General features: G+C 38.6%; 1 long non-coding RNA gene and 1 pseudogene across 1 annotated transcript; one reads left to right on the plus strand and one right to left on the minus strand.

The window, feature by feature from the left end:
* Positions 1-3,556: 3,556 nt before the first annotated feature.
* On the minus strand, positions 3,557-11,948 carry LOC147894023 (uncharacterized; annotated as a pseudogene).
* Positions 9,352-10,819, plus strand: LOC147894024 (uncharacterized). The gene is made up of 2 exons (XR_015542286.1): positions 9,352-10,462; positions 10,573-10,819. It is a non-coding gene; the product is annotated as an uncharacterized LOC147894024 (long non-coding RNA).
* Positions 11,949-22,458: the final 10,510 nt, after the last annotated feature.

Raw genomic sequence — 22,458 nt, forward strand, 5'->3', positions numbered from 1 at the left:
GACTCACAAGAGCTCTCTCTTTTTCACAATGGAACTCTCACAAAACAATTGAACGGAAATCTTCAACTCTCATGGACGGAATTCTTTCACAAGAAGAATGAATCTAGATCTCTCTCACTACTCAAGAAACACTCTAAAGAACTCTCTAGATCTAAAACTAATCTTACATTCTGAAACTAATCTAGGAATGGGAGCAATCCTAGTGAACTACTAATGAGCTAAACTAGGAGAGCTAAACCTATGCTCTGATACCATGACAAAACATGTGTGCCTCAGGATCTATGGAGCACTCTAAGGTGGATGGAACCTGTGTGGAAACATGATGAAGAGAGTGCTCATGACATGTATCTCAAGTCAATTAGGTTCCAAGATAGATTAGCTTGGACTCATAAAGAGAATCTTGAGATAGTGCAAAGTGCTTGATTGATATTCCTTCAAATGAACCTCCCTTTTATAGGTGAGGGTACTTACATCCATTTGCTTGCCCACATGTGGGATATCTCCTCCATGCCATGTGGCAGCTTACCCTTTACTCATACCTTTGCTCTACATGTGCTCATGGCACCACAACTCTCAACACGTCTCATTTTTTGTATCTCCACATCTCCTTCCTCCTATTTCCATGGTCGTCGCCTTCCACTTATCCCCATGGCCGTCGCCTTCATCCTATCCCCATGGGCATCGCCTTTTCTGCTATCCCCACGATCGACCACCATACTCCTATCCCCACGACGTGTCACGTTATGCTATCCTCCTGACTGTAGGGATATCAAAAGTTACTATAAAAGGCCACCCTATCCCCTTGGGTTGTCGCCTTATCAAAAAGAGCAAAACTCTATCCAATTTATGCCAGATCTTCCTTAGCCCTTTAACCTCTTCCAGCCTGCATTTTAGCCCCCATTGAATGTCCTCAGCCTCATCCTCCTCACCGACTCTCTTCTCATGCAGCTGCCCTTCTTTTTCCCTATGGACCTCCATAATGAATTCTTTGAATTCAAAATGAAACCCAGCCTCCACCCCCCAAATTCACAGCCCATCGGCCCCTTTGAACCCCACAGTACACCCTCAGGACCAATTTGGATGCCCTTTGATGTTCCAGTAGAGGAACTACAAACAAAGGAGGAAATCTCAACGCAATAGGCCACTCAGGAACCATCAACAATGGCTATGACCACCCCCTCTAAGACATCCAGGAAGCGTACCCCAGCTCCAACGTAAGGGGAGTACAAACTTGTGTAGTCCCAGACACTAGCCACTCGGAGAAGCCTGGCTACAACAACTCAATGGCTATGCAATCCACTCCCGATATGCCTATGAGCGGCATGATTACACCCTTCACTACCACAACGCGGCCACGTACTGATCCCTCAAGGAGCGAGAGGTGCAAGCCTCCCTAGCACTGACAGGCATTGGAGCTGTTGTGGACCACCTTCCTTGTCACCTCGACATGAAGCTGCTCAGGGAATTCCTCCAGGCCTACAACTCAAACATGAATGTCGGAATCCTATGCGATGCAACACACACACCCCACTTATACCATCTCAATGTGGATGTGGTGCGCGCTACCTTCGGCATCCCCATCATTGCAGAAAAGTACTTGCAGAAGAAAAAACTGCACAAAGCCCTCATCCAGATATGTAACTATGATGAGAAGAAGAGCAAGGGCCGCATCCACTTCTTTGAAATCACCAAGCTGGAGTTGGAGAAATTGGCACACGTGCTCTAGTGGTCACTGACCCAGGTCAAGCATACGGACCTTCTTTGTACTAGAGTTCTTTTGGCTTTCACAACTAAGAAGAGGAAAACTATTTTTAGCCTCCACCTTTGTGTGTATTCCCCCATTATGTATGTGAGAAAGCTGCAAGTGAGGCTCCTTCCTTCTCTCCCACTATCTTCACATGGTATCAGAGCCTGGTTCGTGGTAAGGAGCTCAAGAAAGCAAACCAAGTTTGCGGTGTCCTAGTAAGAGGACCAGTGTTGCTTTCCTTTTTTGAGAAGGGAAAAAATTGGGGGAAAAAGAAAAAAGAGGTGGATGTTGATGCTAAAGGCAACAACCGTGGAGATAGCGCTAAGACGATGACCCGTGGGGATAGGAAGACGAAGTGTTGTTGACTAGTTTTTTATGATTCTTGACAATTTTGGAGTTTCTGTTCAAGTTTTTTTGTGATGGGGGGATGCCAAACCACCTACTCAATGCAAAAAACAAGAAAGCAAAACAACATTTGAATAAAAAATGAGAGATTTCTTGAAGAGGTGACTGTCAACACTCCGTACCACTTCGATTTTTAGCACACCTCACAAAGCAGTGTCAATGACACTACCATTTTTGACCACCTAGCATATATTTCTTTCACCAGCACATGTAATCCTTCTTAGCTAAGAGATACTCTCAAATCTTTGATGTTGTGGTGGCAAGAAATTATTTGGAGCTCCTTGCATGTGTGTTTGGGACAATGATGTCTTTTCTATTAAAAGCCATCATAGGGGTAGGAAAGACATATATGTAATGCATGTATAAATATGTTACATGTATGCATATATATGAAATGAATGTAATATGTGTACCATGTTTCGTTTTCAACATCACATGTAGTACTTCTTAGCTTATGTTTAGTGTGAGATCTTGCATGGCATGGTGGAAAGCAATAATCTAAATAATGTTACGTGTGGTTTGTATGAAGATGTTTTTTCAACGAGAAGACATTCAAGGGACTTCTTTGTTGCATACATGAAAATACTTGTGTTATAAAAGCTAGGCTTGGTAACATCAAAGATGTAGCACCAAGCTACTTAATAACCAATGATAAATAATTACATAATAACATTTGTTCATTAATATTCATGATCCTTATATATATGATGTGCATACATTGACAAGGTTAGTGTACTACATTTTCTCTAAGATTTTTTTAGCTCAAGCGTCCACCAAAAGACATTGATAAGGATTACAAAAGTAAAGTACAATGAAAGCAATACTATGAGTGGAATTATATAGGTGCCATGCATTGGTCATTTTCTATATAGTAAATCACAAACCAAATACTATAGTTTTCATCACTATAAGTGCATTTCTATAATCCCATTTCACAAACACTCTAGAGTGACCAAATCCTTGCTATTATGCTTCACTCTACACTACAAGACAATGCTTCCATACATGTGATGAGTTACGGGCGCATGTATGGCCATGCATGTATTTGAGTTATATCAGGCGTGTGTGTATCTGCAATTAAGTCCACATGTATATTGACTTAAAAGGTGCATGTAAAAGCATGTGCATACACGCATAAATATTGTGTCATAGACACACAATATACATGCTCTATTACACCTGATATTAGGGGGAAAACCATTTAAAAGGAAAGTACCGTATGTTTTATATAAAACCATATTTTTTAAACCAATCTCATACTACATTACAATATATGCCATTACACAATCCCATTACATGCATTTACAATAATGTGTATTAAAAAACAAATCATGAGATGACGATTGTAAGACAATGCATACATTAGAATTGTCATCAATTTAGAATGATAGAATGATGGATTGGTTAGGATTCGATCTCATCTTTAATAAGATCCATCCTTGTCAAATGATCAACATAAATATCCATTTGATCAATTTGTAAGACTATGAATAAATTTAATTCACTATCAATCTATCCATGGATAATGGAACTGATGCCTTGATCATCCACATCAACATCACCAATGGTAGTGTCATCTTCATGATCATGAGAAATGGCATGCTCATCCTCATTATCATGATCCTCTGTTATTTCTTGATCATCAACATCTTCATTGTCATGTTTGACATCATCTTCATTGCGCCTGTTGCATCCTCCATATGCTTCATATCAGTTAATGTATTCTACATCACTTTGGAACGTGGTGCAATAGGGATGATGTACCACCATTTGTGTCATGCACCATTGGCTAATAGATAACCTACTCAAATACACATATAATTAATTAGCATATCAAAAGTCAAGGGGTGAGATTAGATATATATGTATAGGAAACACATTAGTAAAAATGTGCATACTTGCTCACATTGTTGTGGCAATACGAGCCTATCTTTCTTTGTTTGCCAAAAATTTGTAGATTCAATAGTTACATAGCCACTTTCATGGCATTTTATTATTGCATTAGGCCCTTTTTCCATCACATTCATTTCCATTTGACATCCAAAACATACCAAAGAAGCAACAAAAGTTAAGCCTAAATATATAAAATAAAAGCAATTGTGTAAACAGTGTGAATCATTAAAAGCAATTAAATTACAACTAATGCAAAACATTAGTTCTATGTACCTTTAACATGCATCCTCGTGCATACTCCCATTCTTCCATCATGATATACATCCTCTCGTCCCTCTCTAACTCTCTTCATTTTCTCATGCAACCAATCAACATGGATATCATTCAAAAGTGTTGCTAGATGCTTAGGGTATGCCTTACGAGAGCCATGTTGCCTTTGAAAGTGAGCTCTTTTTACTTGCCTTCCTATCTTTTCATCCTCACATCTTGTAACCCATCTGCTCATCACGTCACTATTAAGGATGCAAGTGAAATTAATATCATCAATCAATGCTCTTTCAATTACTTTGATATGTCTTTTTCCTTGAGGCACAATAAAGGTCATCCTTAAGTCCTCTTCATTACTTCTATAGTCGAACAAATAGCTATCCACTTGGCTAAGAACTTTTGAAATATATACAAGATACTTTTGTATATTCAACCAACACTTGGCCATGCTTCCTTTGGACCTTGCAATTTGCCTCACAAAGTCTTTTAAAGTCTTTATGAAGCGCTCTAGGAAGAACATCTAGGGATAGTGCCACATAAAGCAATCTCATCCAGCAAATGCAAATGAGATTTAGTTGGCCCATGAGAATGGTCTATAGAAAGATTTCCTCTACCAAACAAACTACCTCCACTACCATAATGTGCATAGCATCCAACATGGTAGGATCTATTGCTTTGGAGCTCACATACCTGAAAACCAAATAAATAGTACATTATACATTGTGTTCATTTTGAAACTATCAAGTCAAAGTGCAAGGTATAATGAAGGGTATGGTGTGGGAAATATCTCACAAGCTCTCCCATTTTATAAACACATTTCTTCAGGCTCTTGTTTGCACAATGCTTGATGCTAGTAGGTAGTATGAACTATGCACATAAGAGCACATGTATATAATTTGAAGTCTTCCAAAATTTAAATTGAAAGTACAAGACTTGGGAAACACTTAATTGGAGCATCTTTTGCCAATCATGGAACTTCAGCCTATATAGTTGCTTAGCACCTCTTTTCTTAGTGGTTATAAAGGCTCCCATCAATGATCTCACACATCCAATGGAAGTACACAAAGTAGTGATGGCTTGCTTCACCTGCTTATCCTCCTACTTTGATATAATCCATGGTGCACGTAGAAGATGAAGATGCCCACCCTCCTCTCATCATCCAAGCTTGACGCATCCATTCTACAACCCACAAGTCCTCCCTTACACTGACATTGTCTCATTTACCAATAACATATTTCCAAATACCAGATGCCACATTCTTGAAGATGTGCATGGGATTAAGAACATGGTTGATCTTGAGATGCATCCAATATGGTAGCTGAAAAAAGATGGAGTACCTGCACGAGATGCCAAACAAGATTACTCTATGTGATCTTTAATCCAATAGTCTACATAAACAAGATTGAAAAACATTACCGTACATGTTCATGCCATCTAGAGAACATTTGCAGACTCCCAAATGTGCTTCCAATCTTCTACATGAAGTGTTTGTGGAGGAATAGTACTCTTACCCACAACATAGTAAGATTTGATGGGAGAAATCTGATGATGATTATGGAATATGGTCTTACACAACTTGTGAGCCACTACAAGGGATTGGGCTCATACAAAATGACGTGAACAAAAAGCAGCGTGTCCACATATTAGCACATGTATGATTGTGGCCATAGACATGCATGTAAAAGCGTGTGAATGATGAAGTACAAATGCGCTTATACACGGGTGTATACATGCATTTTACTAGTGTTGCTGCACTAATACATGCATTCGCACCAGAGCTTCCGCACTTATACACGCGATCTTGACAGACTTTACATGCATATACATGCGAACAAAGAGCAAAAATAAAAATTCCGGAGAGTGCTACTTGGTGCTTGAATGCTATTCTAGCATTCCAACACCAAATAGCACTCTTTGAAAAAAAAAATTGGGTGCATGGCACCATCCACAGATAACATTTTGTGCATTGTGAAGACACGAATCAAGAACATCACGAATGTAAGCATTATCAATACACAATTCAAGACAAACATGAATGCAATAATGTCAACCTCCACATGTTGCTTGCTCTTCATGCCACCCTCTGCTCATTTCTTTGCCTCCTTCCACTCGTTTTGTGTGCAGTGGCAAGTTTCTCCATGGGATAGCTACCTACCTCCCAATTCGCCCAATCATCGTACGCAAGTTTCTTAAGGTGAGATCTTTTATTACTTAAGATCTCCCTTATTCACATCCTTCCCCATACATCCGAGAATGTCGCATGTGGGGGATTGGGGTACCGACTATGTACAGCCTCTATCACCTTTCCAACTAATCGACTAATTTGATCATTGAATTTAATAAAATAATTTCTGTACAAATTTGACACTACCCCACGCATGTACTCCATTACCTCTTTCCCCCTTGTATCCATCACTATCCTGTCCCTATCCATCACATCATAGTATATTACGGCCTACACGTCTTTCACCTCCTCCTCATCCTCATTGTCTCCTTTGACTCCTTTCCAACCGCATGCCCTACCACTTCCCCCACCAAAGCACTTGCCGCATCCTCCACTCCCACTCTCCCTACTGTGGTGTCTTCTCTACTCTGTACTACAGGTGGAGTCACAATTGGGAGATTGTGCATGAGATTGTGGATATGACACAATTCATGACAATGACTATGAGGGAGTACATGATGGTGGTTGTGAGCCCTGACATGACGGTGCTTGGGAGGGGGTGCGTGAGGGTGTCTGGGAAGGAGTATGTCTCCTTGATGGGTGTGGGAGAGGAGAAGCATGCCATCTCACTGGACTCACAGGCATAGACAGTAGTGGAGTGACATTGGCACTCAGGAAGGGAGGGTGAATTGGAGGAACTATGGAGAGGTATTGCAGTGGTGGACGTAAGTAGGCCTCCCTCCTTTCGACACTTTGACTTGAAAGCAATGTTGATGTGGACAATGCATGACTTTCCAAGATACATTAATTGTTCTAAAAGAATTCAAATCACCTCTCTACTCTAATACTATTGGTTATATTAATTATAACTATTGACTTTAATATTCTAACTTTTATTTATATTTTAATAGGTCTGAATACTTTGGGTAAACATGCATGTCTTGTTTGTGGCCCTTCGTTAGTACATGAGTATGATGACGATTTATGTAAGACCATATTTGATAATCATCATCAATTTCTCCCATCAAATCATCCTAAATACGTTACTAGTAAGAGTAACATTCCTCCACAAATACTTCGTGCAAAATTTTGGGAGCGCATTTGGGAGCCTACAAATGTTCTTTCTCCAGTTGGCATGAATAGGTATATTAATGTTTTTCAATTTTGTCTTGTGTAGTCTCTAATTGGATTACAGATCCCATGAAGAATCTTGTTCAGCATCTCTTGTGTAGATACTCCATTTTTTTCAAGCTACCATGTTGGACCCATCTTAAGATCAACCATCTTCTTGATCCCATGCACATCTTCAAGAATGTGGCATCTGGTATTTGGGAACATGTTATTGGTAAATGAAACAATATTAGCGTATAGGAGGACTTGAGCATTATAAGACGGATGCGTCAAGCTTGTCCACAAGAGGAGGATGGGCACGTTCGTCTTCTACATGCACCATAGATTATATCAAAGCAAGAGGAGAAGCAGGTAAAGCAGGACATCACTACTTTGCGTACTCCCACTGGATGCATGAGATCATTGATGAAGGAAGCCTTCACAACCACTAAGAAAAGAGGTGTTGAGAAACTATATGGGTTGAAGTCCCATGATTGGCACAAGATGCTCCAAGTAAGTGTTTTCCAAGTCTTGTATATTGAAATTATATTTTCTAATGCCATCAATCATATATACATGTGCTCTTATGTGTGTAGTTCATACTACCTACTAGCATTGACCATTATGCAGGAGAGAGAGAAAGAGAGAGAGAGAGAGAGAGAGAGAGAGAGAGAGAGAGAGAGAGAGAGAGAGATGTCTCATATCCTAGATTCCTATGACTTTTAAGTGTGCATGCATGCAAATTCACGCATGTTGATGTGGTATGGATGTTAATGATGTGTCATCACACCCTTGTGATGTGACACATAACATGCATGGACATTTCAAGCAATGAGTGCAGAATCATGTGGCACAAAGAAAATGATAATGTGTCCTTGATGAGATATCACCTTGTACAATATGGCATTTGGGGCCTTGCATGGAATGATGTAGTAGGAAATCAGTTAACACTGCTCTTGTATTTAAATAGGTTGAGGATATCTATGTGGTCCAATCACCAAGTTGGGCTAAAATAATATTAATGTTCTCCTTAATCAGCTTTTGAGCCTTGTAACACTAATACGGGGGAATAATACGCTCACATCCACATGCTTGTCTATAAATGTCTAGACTAATGAAGGAATAATAAATCACAAGCAACTAACCAACATGCAAGTTAATTTGGGATGACAGTTCTTTTTTATTTTTTTGAAATAAGGAGATTGTGGACTCTATAATGAACCCAAAAGATGTAACAAAGCTCCCAAAGTAGCTTTTTCTAAAATGACATGAAAGTCAAATATTAAATGGCAATGGTCCCATCATCTTGGCACATGTTATATCTGATCTTTGGGACTATGTAAGAATATGCCAATTGGAGCACAATGTAGTATAGACAAAGGATGACGTTGAGTGCTTGGTGGTCCCGTGTCACACTTGTTTGTTGTCGCAATTGCAACTGCCTCATGTAAAAGTTGATGACCTTGAGAAACCATCATTTGGTGCTTGACTCTTGGGGTTCACTATGTATAAGACTTATGTATTGTGTGCGTTCAAGGCACATTTATAAATCCCCTTATTTGTGAATTTTTTAAAAATAAAGTGCACCTTTTTTTAATTTCATCTCTAAGACTTTTTCCCAAGTTGTTTTAATGGAATCTTTCTATCACTGAAAATGTGAAAAAAAATTAATTAAAAATATCTTTTATGTTGAATTCATTGGAAAGTTAGATATAATACTAAGTGGACACCCCTAGGTGCTTGACCACAACTAGGATTTTAATGAGGGCCAAGCCCTTCATCACATTGCACACACGTCCTTCATCACATTGCACACAAATCCTGCCCTACAATGGAGTCTTACTTACCACTTGTTGTGCCTCAAGCTACTACTACCGTAGTGGATGCTGTAATCTTCGCAACCTCTAGACACATCCAAGACTCCGTCAACCGCAGGCAAGAGGATGCCCAAAATTTGAACCACTTGTAGCTCGTGGAGCACTTGAGGGAGCAACCCAGCCATATTGCGCTCGATTACGAGGTGCAGGAGGTGGCATACGTGAAGAGGCACTGTAATTGGTTCGCGATAAGGTTGAGGGATTCGAAGCTGACTGTGGAACCGGTGACGTGATTCATGATGGCAGTGAAGAAGAGGCTTTCGCCTGGGAGTTCCATGAAAGTGTGTTGGGTTCGTCTACAAACGGGAGGGCATCCAAGATTGTCGACGAGGAAGCCCAATGGTCTGTAGGGCGATTGGCTAAGCATTCCTCTTTTGAAAGGAGGTGCTTGTAGCTCCAAGGGATTATCACCTTCGTGAAGACAGATTGCTAGCTTGTTGGGAGTCCAATTGATGCTCGATCCGCCATCTCTCCATCATCACAACAATAGCAGGAGCAGCAGCAACCATGACACTAGCAACAACAACAACATCGTCATCAGCAGTAGCGGCAACAGTGACAACGGCGGTAGCAGCAGCAACAACTACAACCATGACATCAATCTTCCTAACCCTGGAGGGTTAGAGTCTCTAGTTCTGACCTTGCCCATGTCTAACAACAACGACGATGACAATCATCTTCCCATTGATGCCCAGCCCGTTGCTGTGCCCTTGCCCATGGCTGTCCTCTTCTCTCTGCTCGCAACTGCAACTGAGCTGAACTGCATTCTGGCCCTGCACGTGAGTGTTAACACTACTGGTAACTACAGCACCATGCGTGTTGAGGATTTTGCATACTCTACATCAACCATCTGCACTAGTTTCAGCAGAGACCTTGACAAAGGCATGGTGCATGTCGTCCGATCCAACTAGAACTTCTCAGCTATGCTAGACTAATTTCGCATACAGCAAGTTTCAACCTTTCAAAGCTGATTAAGCAAGTTGGTGAAGCAGAATATATGTAAGAGCTAATGAACCCACTAGAATTTCCGTTCGCACCTCTTGGATAAGAAGACAACGGTCGTTGAAGAAGAATTGTAATTCTCTTTTAAGGAGACCTCACAAATTTAGGTGATCCAGGCAACGATGGAGAAAGTTAGGAACAAGTGGAGCTCCCCAAGGCCACAGTAACCAACGGAGGTAAAAGCTTGCTATTTAGTGATTACTTTTTTGGAGCTTTTCTTGCCATCCCCAATCTCCATGGGGGAAAAGTTTGCTATGTAATGATCATGTTTCTTGCCATGTTATGTTTTGGAGCTCTTCTTATCAACTTTTTTTTTACCGTGCTCAATCCAATGAATTCATGACACTTGACTTATTTTCGGTCCAAAAGTTTTGAAACTGGTTTGGGTTGGTCATGTAAAGATAGATAGAGCAAGTACATCAGAATATAACATACAAGTACATAAATGAATCCATTTGTGACAAAAGTACTATTCCCAGGAATGAAACAATATCTAAAGTGACTGATTGCACTCTTTGTTAATTTAAAAAATTGATGCTTTCATGCATTTGTTTTGTGTGTCATTTCAACCATGCACTTCTGTTGCCAAATTTGAAGTGTGGGTTTCGTGACATCTACTCCATTGCAATTGTTGGATGACATTACAATTGTTGATTTCCATTTCCAAATTTAAGGTGTAGAAACACATCCACCCGGTGTAGAAACACATCCAGCCATGCGAGAAAAGGTACTACTACATGAAGGGACAAAACAATATTGTTATACTCATGGATCCATATTTTGCAATAAAAATTCATCCATCAATCGTGTATAAACCCCATCAAATGCACTAATACAGAGCCTTATACATGGCACTTTTTACCAGTTTTACTGCACCTATACACGCGTTCCTAACAGATGTTCCGCACTTATATATGCGTTGTTGAATAGAGTACATGCACATGAACAGAGAGAAAAATAAAATCCAAAGAGTGCTATTGGGTGCTTGAATGCCATTCCAACATTCTAGTAACCAATAGCACTCTCTAGAGTTTGATACCTGTTCATGCCAACTGGAGAAAGAACATTTGTAGACTCCCAAATGTGCTCCTAATCTTTTGCATGAAGTATTTGTGGAGGAATGTTACTCTTACTAGTAATGTATTTAGGATGATTTGATGGGAGAAATTGATGATGATTATCAAATATGGTCTTACATAAATCGTCAACATACTCATGTACTAAAGAAGGGCCACAAACAGGACATGCAGGTTTACCCAAAGTTTTCAAACATGTTAAAATATAAATAAAAGTTAGAATAATAAAGTCAATAGTTATAATTAATATAACCAAAAGTATTAGAGTAGAGAGGTAATTTGAATTCTTACCAAAACAATTATTGTATCCTAGAAAGTCATGCATTGACCACATCAATACTGCTTTCAAGCCGAAGTGTTGAAAGGAGGGAGGCCTACTTACGTCTACCACCACAATACCTCTCCATAGTTCCTCCAACTCACCTTCCCTTCCTGAGTGCCAATGTCACTCCACTACCGTCTATGCATGTGAGTCCAGCGAGATGGCATTCTTCTCCTCTCCCACCCCCATCAAGGAGACATACTCCTTTCCAGACACCCTCACACACACCCTCCCAGGCACCGTCACGTCAAGGCTCACAACCACCATCACGTACTCCCTCACAGTCATTGTCACGAATTGTGTCACATCCACAATCATGTGCACAATCTCCCAATTATGACTCCACCCATAGTACAGAGTAGAGTAGACACTGTAGTAGAACACTTATTTCATTAATTTTGGACTTGTCAATGTACAAATTCATTTTTACATATACATTTGGACTAGTTTTCAGATAAAATTTAAGAAAAACCCAATCTTCAAAGCACATATAAAAACATAAAAACAAGCATTTTTTTATATATTTTTTAAGGACATGAAACTAAAATTATAAAATTTAACGCAGTCTAGATAAGTTACATGAAAAAATAAGATTAGGTTGTTGTAAACTCTCTTAATATTTAATGGTGTTAATAAACACCTTCAAAAGTTAAGCCTGAGATAAGTTACACAAAAAAGAGTGGTCCATTAATTGTAAACTCTCTTTATATTTATAATAGTGTTTAGGAAACACTTTCAAAAGTTACAAGTGGAAGTAGCAAACTCTCACAATATTTATAATTTAGGTGTTGAAAAACACCAAAAGTTACAATAAGACTCTCATTGGAAGGCAAATTACACCAAAAGTTACAATAAGACTCTCACTGAAGGCAAATTTATTTTCAAGACTACAGCCATTTAATTTGATGAATTTTCTATTTTCAAGTCCTTAGCCTAAATTCAACCCATTCAAGAGCTCATCTCATCCTCATCGATGTAGTTAAAATTATAGAAGAGAAGTAAGGATTGATGAATTTTCTCCTGCATAACACTTTGTTTATTCCGAATGGCTTGCGCTTCCTCGGGGGAAAATCTTCCATAACGAGCCACACGCGAAGATATCTCACTTTGAAAGTCTATCAACTCTCTCCTATATGACTGCAATTTATCTATTTCAGTAGTAGCCATACTTATTTTTCTTTCCTCTTCCTTCTCTAAGCCCTTCTGACAAGCAAAGTCATCCTTCTCGTACTGGGTTAATGGAGCTGGATTTTGCTTTCTCTCCTCTCTCTTTCCTTGGTTCTCGGCAATCCATTCTTTGAGGTTGCTAATGGCTTGCTCGACAGAATCGATTACCTTAAAAAGATCCATAATGGCTGCAAGATGAAAGGAGTATGCTTGAGAAGAGGAGGTAAGGCTACGGGCAAGATGGAAGGAGCAAGCTTGAGGAGAGGAGTAAGGTAAGAAGAGTAAAGTGGAAGAAGTGTGGAGAGGAGTAAGGTAAGAAGAGTAAAGTGGAAGAAGTTTTTGCTGCGGGTGAGATATAGAAGATGAACGAGGTGACGAGAGTGAGGAAAGATATAGAAGACTAACGAGGTGAGGAAGGTAACGAGAGTGAGGAAGAGAGTGATGCGGGTGAGATATAGAAGATGAACGAGGTGAGGAAGGTAACGAGAGTGAGGAAAGATATAGAAGACTAACGAGGTGAGGAAGGTAACGAGAGTGAGGAAGAGAGTGAGGAAAGATATAGAAGACGAACGAGGTGAGGAAGGTAACGAGAGTGAGGAAGGTAACTAGAGGAGATAAGGCAAGATGAAAGGAGTATGCTTGAGAAGAGGAGGCAAGGCTGCGGGCAAGATGGAAGGAGCAAGCTTGAGGAGAGGAAGGAGCAAGCTTGAGGAGAGGAGTAAGGTAAGAAGAGCAAAGTGGAAGAAGTGTCTGCTGCGGGTGAGATATAGAAGATGAACGACTACTAGGGAATTTATAGAACTACAGATGCAAGACCGTAATGCGAGATGACTAGATGCAAGATCGTAATGCGAGACATTATAAAATAAAATGATGGGATGCAAGACCGTAATGGGAGACATTTGAGACATATAAGATAGTGATAGTACATTGAAATCTATAAAGTAAAATGATGGAACACAGGAATGATATAATTAATAGAATCTCATCATGAAGAGCAAAGTGCAAGAAGTGTCTCTGCGGGTGAGATATAGAAGATGAACGACTACTAGGGAATTTATAGAACTACAGATGCAAGACCGTAATGCGAGATGACTAGATGCAAGATTGTAATGCGAGACATTATAAAATATAATGATGGGATGCAAGACCGTAATGGGAGTCATTTGAGACATATAAGATAGTGATAGTACATTGAAATCTATAAAGTAAAATGATGGAACACAAGAATGATATAATTAATAGAATCTCATCATGAGATACTTGCTGTACATAATAAATGATAGATTTTGAGTACATTGAAATCTATAAAATAAAGTGATGAAACATAAGAATGATATGATTATTAGATTCTCATCATAAGATATTTATTGTACATAATAAATTAGACTTTCAAAAAAGTAAAACCTAATGTATTGTAATGAAAAAATATCATAAAATATCCTAATGTATTGCAACATTTAACATAAGTTTTAAAAACACTATCATTAATCAATACAAACAAGATAAAAATCTTCAAGGACTCATGTTTCTTTCTACATGTTTTACAACTGAATAGAGTCTGATGAGTCCTCCTCTTGAGGCTGTGATTCTCTAAGAGTACATTGAGTCTCTACTTGTGTGGATGGTGTACATTGAGATTCTACTTCTGGTGCAATCGGGATAGACTTAATCTCTTCCTCCTTTACAAGATGTGATGTTGTAGATGTACATTGAGTCTCCACTTCTTGTGTAGGAAGAATGCATTGAGTTTCTAATTCAAGTGTAGACTGTAATGCTTCTACTTGAGGCTGTGATACAGAAGGAGACTGAATTGTCTCTTCTTTTTCTTTGGCTCCCTCAGGTTCTTCATTGAGTCCATCATGTTGTTTCCCAATGATAGCAGTTAGATAGTGAACAGTCTTAGCCACAAAATCTTGTAGCTCGAGCTTGGTATATGCTTCTATGGAGACATGTTCAAAAATTTCATTGAGATACAACATGAAGTTGTAGGCAATTCTCCACCCACTACTAAACATGTCCTTTTGGTCCACTGCGAGGCGTGTCTGGAAATTTGGTTGGTCTTGATGCTCCCTGATTTTCATAATCGCAGAAACTAACTTATTTGCAGACCTGTCCATCATGACATATGACAAAGTGAATTTGTGTAGTAAATAGTAACTTGATGCATGTTCATAATGATATGATAAAAGAACACTTACTTGAACACCCCGTGAAAGCCTGTAATTGAGTTGACAAACCAACAATGGTTGTCATCAAGGTCCCATACTATCAGGCTCCAATGTGAACTACATCACCAATAAAGAGCGATAAGATTTATCACAATATTAAGTATTAATTGACACAATATTATAAATAAGAGAGTAAAAGAAAGATTGAGACCATACTTACTTTTCATAGTATGGCATAAAGACAAGTAGTATGCCATCCAAGTCTAAAGGTTGTAGAATTGAACAAACATCATCTACTGTCTTCTTGGTATCACTAAGTACAGCTGAAAGAAGAGAATCGAGCATACAGACGCGATTCTGTACTGATCTAGGAAAATGAGATATAACCGTACTGCAGCAATAAATAAACAAATGTTAGAAGCAGATTGAATCAAATGATTGAAGTATCAAGTCAAGAGATGTTCATATCAAACCTGAGGATGGCCATCATGACTTTGTCATTAGCCTCTTTCAAAGGGTCGGAGAGGATTGTAACTTCCTCGCTACCAAAAGTCAAAACACGAGGTTGCTTGCTAATGATGACCTTAACCTCAGAAGAGCTCCCCATTTCGTCCAATACAGCGGTTACATCAGGACAACTTATGGGCGTAGCAACCAATGTTTCCTCTGGATGCTCCACCACATTATCAATAAATGCCTTAATGATAGATGACATAAATGCATATAGATGCAAGTCTGTATATGTGGACAATGAGGTTTCACCGCCTCTCAAATCAAAAATTTGAGCAAGGAGCAAGAAGCAGTTATATCCAACTCTCCACCCACAACTGTGGTCATCATTCTGCTTCGCTGCAGGGCATGTTACATACTCTATTTGATCTTCCAAGTCACCCTCCATTTGCATAAGTGCATCTATAGCACTTACCAACTTTCGAGCAGATCTACACATCAAAATAGTAAACATAAATGAATGTGCGCATTGCATAGGATGCATCTCATTGACATAATTATGACACAAGTAGGTTATACTTACTCTGACACACTGCCATGGATAGATGCTATTGAATTGACAAAGAAGCATTGCTTGGCTAAGATGTTCACAATTAGCAAGCTCCAATGCAAGCTGCATTATCAATTAAGAATAATTATTATTTGATATAATCCTCCACAATGTAAGAGATAAGCTAGGTAGGGATTGATACTCACTCCTCGTGATATGCGGTAAAGATAACTCGCGCCGCAGTCAAATCAATAGGTTGCAAGCACTTAAAAATGTCATCTATGGTCTTCTCCTTATTGCTAAGTACACTAGAAACAAGAGGATCGACCATATATGCACATCTTTGTATATATAGCGGAAGCTGTCGTAAAACCATACTGCAATAAAAAGAAAAGAATATTAGTTCATTTGATCCAATGGAAATACAAAAGCATAAAGTCAGTAAAAAGTTTGTGTCAAACCTGAGGATGGCTATTATAACCTTGTCATTGACCTCTTTCTTGAAGTTTATGAGGATTGAAATATCCTCTTCATCGAATATAAAAGTAAGAGGTTGTTCTCGAACTTGAAACCTAACTTGAAATGACTTCTCCATTTGCTGCAATGTATGATTATTTTCTAGATTCATCCCCGATGGATAGCCAGAGCAGCTTTGCTTTCTTGAGATGAGCTTTCATGATTCTCTGCTCCAACTATGTCCTCCTCATCCTCCTCCTCTCCCTTCTCCTATAAAAGGATAAAATAATTATGAGATTCAAAATTTTAAATTAATTATAAATTTAAAAAGACCTTTAAATGAATAAAGAAAATTAAACATAAGTCTTCATACCTCTACATATCTTCGTGGTCTTTTTATGTAACCTTTAGAGGCAAGGTCAGTGTCATATCCATCTTCCTCTGCTTCCTTGCTATCGCTGGTATCCTCACTATTATATCCAGAGCTTTGATCATTTTCATCATCTTTCTTGCTCTCATCGTACATGATCTGCTCTATGTCATCCTCTTCATGTGAGATCGGACCTTTCTTATCAAACTTTATTGTGAGAGAAGCCACGGTATCAAGGTATTCCAAGCAAGCAGGGCTCTCAATAATATTTACATTGTGTCCTTTTCTGATAAGAGCTTCGAACAGATGTCCCATTCGGCACAATGTGACTTCCCATCCAGACGGTAGCAAAAATTCCATCATACTAATTAAAAAATCAGCACTTTTTGCTGGCCTTTCATAGTGATTTGCATTGCGATGGAGGGGACTTGGAGCTTCATGCTCTTCCAGCAGTAGTTGCAATCTCTTTGCATTCCCTCTTATATTGTTTTGTAAGGAGTGATCATTATAAGGGCTCTTCATGCACAAGAAAAAGGTTTCTAGACTCTATATCTTGAGACCGCATTCTCTCTTGTCCCTTTTTCTTGAGTATATCCCATTGTAAATCTTGAGCTCATTGCCATATTGTTTTTCTAGGGTAGCAGACATTTGTTCCTTGTCATCTTTATCAGCAAATATGACTATATTACATTGTCCCACTCTACCAATGGTGGTATGTAATATTCTGTCAAGGAGTGGACGGATGTCATCCGCTGATATTTCATAGACAAAGAAAAGCTAAGGTCTCTCCCAAGCAGTGTCGTCGGACAAAAAATCACTCAATGAAACTCCCTTGCACTCAACACTCTTTCAAGACTCTGAAATGATTTCATGTATGAAATAAAAGCCCTTGTTCAAAGTCTTTTCTTTTCTGAGAGTGTGGTTATTGATGACTTTTTGTGCATATGCATACACATTTTCCGGAATGTCACTTCTCATAGAGGGAGTAATTTCAGATCCATCATCTTCTACCTTCACCCATTTATGCGCCCAAGCCTTCTGTTTAGCTGAGGGTAAAGCTGATGCCATCTGCCTCACAATGTTATGATCAATTTTACATTGGCTGATTGGAATATTTTTTTCTCCCAATAAATATTCAATTGCACTCTTTACTGCATCACGCTTCACCTGTTGGATGATGTTATCTTCCATGCAATGATCTTTATCCTTTTTGCCAAAAAACCATTCTTTTGACATTAATTTCTCTGCAGCAAGACTTGCGTATTTATCTGGTAGGTTTCTTAAAGGCCTCCACATCCGAGCTGTCATCTCTTTTTTCTCAATCTTCTTTGCCTTCTCTTTAATCAATGATGGAGCCTCATATGTAACATCTCCTTTCTCACATGCAAGACACACGTCTTTGATCTGATGAAAAACTTCATCACTACGGAAAAGTATGCTTGTGTAGTCTTGATACCTATCCCTTACTGTCTTGAAGCTTGTAATCACCTCAGCTCTTTCCTGCTTTCCCCTTGGTACAATGACACTCAAGCATGTGTAGAAGTCAACAAGATTATCCGCTTCCACTTTAGTTGCAGTTCTTTTGAGAGTGGTCAAAGGAGAATTAAAAGTTTTCCATATGGTCCTAGCTTTGAGCAACATCTCTGAAGTGGAGGTGATTTTTCGTAGTGCATAGATGTCATGATTAAGTCTTTCCGACTCAATCAAATATTTCTTCTCGTTCTTGAAGATACAGATGCATGCAGAATAGTAGTGAAATTGAGGCACACTCGCGAAAGTTTGATAAGTAATTTCTCCTTTCTTGTATGCATCTCTAGAGCGCTCATTACAAGCATAGGCATAGTGCTGACCATCTATTGCCTCAAATGTACAATGAGCTAAGAAATTTCTCTTGGCATCCCTTATATGTCGTTCTGGATCATTCACTGAACTCTGTCCTTCTTGAAGTGAGGGAACTTGTTTTCCGAGGATCTTAGTGAATTGCATCTCAAAATCTATAGGCTGAGAGAAATTGATGGATTGACTATAATCTCCCATGACTGGCCAAAATGTTCTTAGACGGAGTACCAAATTAGAAACAACTGGTTTTTTTCCATCAATCAAAGCCTGAAAAATCTTTTCAGCATAGGCTGTATCTAAGGTCCTGCTATTGGTGAACACACTTGCTTTGACCACTGTTGAAGCATGTATAACTTGAGTCTTCTGGCCCCATATATATCCTGGATCCTCATCTGTCACAGCCTCATTCAAGCGAAGATTTAGGTTCTTCATTGATAACATTTCTGCTTCTAGATCTGACTCCATTTCAAGACCCTCCGCATCCTCTTCATGTTCTTCCTCTTCTCTTCTTTGCCCTTTCTTTGTATATGAACGACCTCTTTTTCCAGTTATAGGACTTGGAACTGTAGCTCGTGAAGTACTTGCCTTTTGCATTTGACGTCGAGGTTTATTTTTTAGAGGCTCAATGTGAACTGCTTTAGATCGCCCTACTTCTTCTTCTATTGCCTCAACTTCAGGTATACTTAAGGGCTTCACTTGTTCTGTTATTCCATCAACTTCAGGAGTTACACCATCTAAGTGAGTAATACCATGAACAAGAGATGTGTGTGCATGTCCTGTCTTATCTGATGCATGTCGTGTCTCACTCAATTCAATTTCTGTCTGAGATGCATGTGCATGTCCGGTCTCCACCAATTCAATTCCTGTCTCAGATGTAGATCCCTTGTAAGCATCCACGTGTACAAGACCCTCATCCATTGCTACAATGTGTTCTGTCTCCTCCACTCCACTTCCTCTCTCATTTGTATTACCATGAACCAAATCTACATGGCGTGTCTCATCACTTCCTTTCTCATGTGTGGATTCTTGCACCTTAGGTCCCTCCAATGAAGTTGAACCTTGTTGGATGACACCCTGAAAGTATTCAAGGATAATCTTTGACTGCATTTTTCTTGCTTCCTCAATGGGAAATTCCTCCCACACATGTTGAAGGATCTCCAATGCAGGAACCAATTCAGGAAATCTAGGTGCTTTTGGCGGCGGCATCACAAAGTGCATTGCATCTTTCTTAGAAAGAAGAAACGATCTGTTGCTCATTCTTGACTTTGTGTAAATCATCATTGTAGTGCTGTCTTTTTCAATTTTTATTCCTACTAAGGTACCCCCTTGAATCAAATTGCTCTTGGAGAAAGATACATTTGATGTGCACTCATCTTTCTCCAACTCTCTCTTTGTCATCACTAAATGAGATTTCCTTTACTTAAGACCAAGAACCATGCTTTCTTTGTTGTGTCAACAACTGTCCAATTTGTGAAGTCCTTTGGGGCATAAATTCTTCCATTGTATTTCAGTGTCATACCATTGACAAATGCTGTAGCCTCAAGATCCATCCTGTATTCAAGCACAACACAAATTTTAAGTACTTTGACAAACTACAATTACTTTGAAAAATCAAAAGTACAATGAGTCCCATTAATACACCTCAAGTTTGTATTCTTCCCAATCATATAAGTATCAATTTCATGCTTTGGGAATAGCCTAAAAGGCTTTACAAGGCTTACAGCATAAATGCTTTGGGAATAGCCTAAAAGGCTTTACAAGGCTTAGAGCATAAATGCTTTGGGAATAGCCTAAAAGGCTTTACAAGGCTTAGAGCATAAATGTGAAAAAAAATAAGGATTTACAATGATCTCTGAATACAAATTTGAAGTCTGTCATATATAAGTACAAAATGCTCTGTCAACTCCCGCAACTGATATAAGTGTAAAATGCTCTGTCAACTTCCACAATTGTAATCTGTCATGTCCACTGATACAACTTTCAATCATCTTGAAAGTTTAAAAACCTTAATCGTTGCTTAAATGGTAGGGTTGTTGTGACTGTGAAACCGAATGTGAACGAATGGACTGACTCCGATTAGGAACTAGTCGGGAAATTTTGAGCATGGCTTTGATTGGTTTTTTTGGAGTTCTCTCCTCTAAGGACAAACTAATCTATGCTAATCTAGACTACACCAACCGTCGAAGCGAAGAAAAGCAAGAAATAATTTCTTTTCCATTGTTCTTTTTAATATCCTCAGGTTGCGAATTAAAAGCAAAAAATAATCTTTCCATTATTCTTTTTAATACACTAAGGTTGTGAGTTTAAAAAAGATAAAATTTATATTTTATCTTTTTTAAACTCACACCCCTTTCTCTCTCTCTCTCCCTCCCTTCTCTCCCCCCCCTTCTCTCTCGCTTCCGCCCCCATCCTCCCACCCCACCTTCCCCATTCTCACTCCCACGCCCACGTCCATTCTTTCACCTTCCCCATTCCCACTCCCTCTCCCACTCCCATCCTCCCACCCTTTCTCTCTCTCTCCCCCCCCCATTCTCTCTCGCTGCCACGGCAGCGGCCCCCCCCTTCTCTCTCTCTCTCTTCTCCTTCTCATTTTAAAAAAGATAAAATTTATATTTTCAAAAACTAATTTACTTACAACTCATAAGAATTGAACATTCACATTAATAAGAAGTTAAAATCTTAATAAATTTGAATTTATATAATAAAAACTATAAAGTAGTTTAACTTAAAGTTTATGAAAAAATAACGTAAAATAAAGAAAACAAGACTTTAAATTAAAAATTTAATATTTACCTAGAAGAATATATTAATTCTCCCTAAAAAGAAATAAATTAAAGTAATAATAACGAATATTCTCCCTAAAAAGAAATAAATTAAAGTAATAATAACGAATGTAAGTTAAACTACTTTTAATATTTTAATTTAAAATGTAATAAAATCAAAATTATACTCTTTATATTCCAAAACAAAATGCATTATAGTGTAAATTAAACTAGTAAATTAAAAATGAAAGTGAAACTCATTTTAAATTCAAAAACAAAGAAAAATTTAAAATTCAAGTTTCTACAAGTTTTGCTTTTAGCATACATTTGTCTTTTCACATCCACGGGTTTGTCTTTTGAAACACAAGGTTGTCTTTTATCACAATTTTCACATCCACGCGTTTGTCTTTTGAAACACAAGGTTGTCTTTTATCACAATTTTCAAGTTTTCACACGTTTGTCTTTTCAAACACAAGGATTCATAGTTTAAAAAAAGGCGAGAAATTTTGAAATTCTAGTTTCCACACGTTTCTCTTTTCAAACACCAAGGTTTGTCTTTTCAAACACAAGGATTCATAGTTTAAAAAAAGGTGGGAAATTTTGAAATTCTAGTTTCCACACGTTTCTCTTTTCAAACACCAAGGTTTATAGTTTTGTTTGTTTAAGTTTCGACTAAATCACACACCAATCTCCTCTAATATGTCTCATTGATCGTAGCTCCCAAATTCTTCCATCAAAACATCTCTCCTTTATCTCTTCTTGATCGTCGCCCACTCATTTTTTCTCCTCATTGGTAAGATTTTTTATCTCGATCGTACTTTCTCTTGTGC

Source organism: Dipteris shenzhenensis, chromosome 15 (genome assembly GCF_047967505.1).
Source record: "Dipteris shenzhenensis isolate YYH24624 ecotype China chromosome 15, Dip_SZ_1.0, whole genome shotgun sequence".
Taxonomy (NCBI): Eukaryota; Viridiplantae; Streptophyta; class Polypodiopsida; order Gleicheniales; family Dipteridaceae; genus Dipteris; species Dipteris shenzhenensis.